The following is a 2,903-nucleotide window of genomic DNA, read 5'->3' as shown; positions in this document are numbered from 1 at the left end:
AGCAGGGCGCGGGGCGGGTTGCGGGGCGGGGGCGGGGGCGGTGCGCAGGCTGCGCCCCGCCCGCTCGTGCACAAGCCCCCCATTCAGCCAGGCCCACCTGGGCGGGCGGAGACGCCGCGCCGGCCTGGGAAGAAATTAGCCCGGCAGCGCATTGCGGCCGCCTCCGAGTTAAAATTACCCCGAGACTGGCGCCTCTCACACACGCACCTTTCAGGGGACAAGAAAGACTGTTTTCACTCCTGCAGCCAAAGTGTGACCGAGAACACCACAGTGAAGGACGCCTTTTAGGAAGGGCAGGGGGCACACCCAGGCTGTCCAAGGCTCAGAAAGACCCCCGTGGGTCAAGCTGCCTCTATGGGGCCACTGTGCCCAACACAGCCTGGTTCGTACTGGGAAGTCCAGGGCCACCTAGCCTCTTACCCTAACTTGAACTGTAGGGAAGCTCGAACCCTGCTTGGCTCAGGCGGCAAAGCCAGGCTGCATCCATGTCAGCCATCAAATGCAGAGTTACGCTCTCATCCGAGAGGGAGCAAGACGGTGACCTGGAGAGGGAGGAAACAGCACAGTGACCTTGGGGCTGAGGGAGTTTGTGTCAAACAGGACTCGGAAAGCTGCTGTGGCCCCTCCTCCCTGCAGGGTGAGGGCTGGCACGTAGGGCTAGGGCTGGACCATCCAAGTCACCTACAAGTCACCTCAAACCTGCACGGTTGCAGCCTACCTCCTGGCAAGTAGAAGCCCCGGTGAAACGCTGCGGGGGGTGGGGGGTGGAGGATTGGTAGGGAGCTGATGGGATAAAAGGAGGGACTGCACAGGAAGGGAGTAGGCCAGGCCCTGGTGGCTCACGCCTGTCACTCTAGGCTACCTGGGAGGCTGCGACGGGGAGGATTGTGGATCCAGGCCAGCCTCAGGAGAGAAATTTCCTAAGACCCCCATCTCAAAAGGAAAAAGCTGGGCGCAGGGCACTTACCTGTCATCCCAGCTATGGTGGGAAGCATAAACAGGAGAATCAGGCCTGCCTAGGCAAAAAGCAAGACCCTATTTCCAAAATAACCAGAGCAAAAAGAGCTGGAGGTGTGGCTCAAGCACTAGAGTGCCTGCCTAGCAAGTGTGAAGCCCTGAGTTCAAATCCCAGCACTGCAAAAAAAAAAAATAAAGAGATTGAGAGACAGAGAAAGGGGAGCAGAAGCAAAATGGCGCAGGTGAGAATTCGTGTCTGGAGTTGATTCTCCACGAGCTGGCTGCTCCTGTCCCTCCAGTGAGAGGCGTGTGTAGATTATGAAGTACGTTGGGAAGGTAGGGGAGACTCAAAAAGTCCTGCCCTCCAGCAGAGTCTTCTGACAAGGAGAAGGATTGGCTCAGGCAGCAGGGGCTCCATTAGGTTAGGAACCCAGAGCAGCTACATCCCACCCCAACCTCAGGGCCTGGGAACAAGATGGTTTCTCCCCAGCAGTTCAGCCTAGCAAGACAAGGGTATGGCAATCCCCTCAATTACTTCCACCTGATCCTGGACCTCCACTTGGTCCCACAGCCCAGTTCTGCCCCACCCCCAATGCCTAGCATGCAGCTGACAGAAGCATCTGCTGGACAAGACTGAGATGAGGCACAGCTGGCCTTTGCCTTGATCAAGGGCAAAACCTAACACCAAGGATTGTGCTTGGCTTTCTTCTACCCCTCTTTTCAGCCCGCCCCCCCACCCCCCAACAAACCCACTCACAAAAGGAGGCTAGCACAATAGAAGGAAGGACAAGGGCCTTACAACCCTCTTTGAGCTCGGCAGAACCAAAGTGCCTGTTTTGGGACACCACCCCTGAAGCTCCACGGTCAAGTGAGCCAGGATGACCAGCCATCCCTAGGGCGGGACTGGGCATCGGCTCCTCCTCCTCTTCTTAGTTCAGGTGCTAACTTCCCATCCCACTCAAGCCCACCGTTCAGACTGAGGTCCCTGAACATGAGGGATTGGAATCGCTCTGCCAAGGTGACCGCTTGATGCCCTACATCCATCTCAGTGCCTCAGTTTCCCTTCATAGTGAAAACTCCATCAGTGAGCCAAACCAGGGTTGAGATGCCAGGAGGTCTCACAGCTTCTGGTGGGAGAGGCAGGTTAACTGCGAAAGGCCTCTGCCCTATAGGGTAGGACAAAGCATGACCTTTTCAGGAAGGTGGTTCCCAGACGCACAGGTTTAACTCTCCCTCTCACGAAAGCCTCCAGACCTGTGCTCTGACCCCTACCATTTCCTCTGCCCAAAGGCAAGTGTGTGCCACTTACAGGAGACATGATTTGGGCATCTTCCTCTCAGAGCCTCCACATAGCTCCTCCTGCTGATGTAGGTATGCTGGGGAGTCAGAAAGGAGGCACCTGGCTTAGGGGGCTGCCATGGGAGGTGCACAGGACCCACTAGGTAGGATGAAACCAAGGGGGTTGTGGGAAGGCAGCACCTTGGTGAGGTTGGTTGGTAGGGAGGGCACTGCTGAGCTTGCCCTGAGGAATGTCACCACACCCCAAGTCAGGGGAGATGGAAAGATGCTGGCCTAGATGTGCAGCACCCCAAACACTGCCCCAAGCCCACCCAAGGGGGCAGTGCACCACCAGTTGCCAGACTGACTTTTGGGAAGGTGACTTAAGGCAGTCAAGGGGCCAACAGTCTACCCCTTAGGAGCTCAGGGAGGCTACATGTTCAGGACTGAGCAGGCTTGGGGGTGAGGTGCCTGCACCTGGGGACCATTTCTCCCACAGTGGCTGTGCCACTGCTCTGCCCTGACAAGCACTTGGCTGGGATAGCCACATGGCTTGGTACCAGCAAGGCCACTGTGAACCTAGGTACAGAGGAAAGTCTAGAGAGAAGTATCAGTTATAAAACCAGCTCACAGGTCACCAAACAGGACCTTGGTCCACACCAAAAAGA

This window comes from Castor canadensis, chromosome 5 (assembly GCF_047511655.1).
Source record: "Castor canadensis chromosome 5, mCasCan1.hap1v2, whole genome shotgun sequence".
NCBI lineage: Eukaryota > Metazoa > Chordata > Mammalia > Rodentia > Castoridae > Castor > Castor canadensis.
This window is presented reverse-complemented; position numbering follows the sequence as displayed.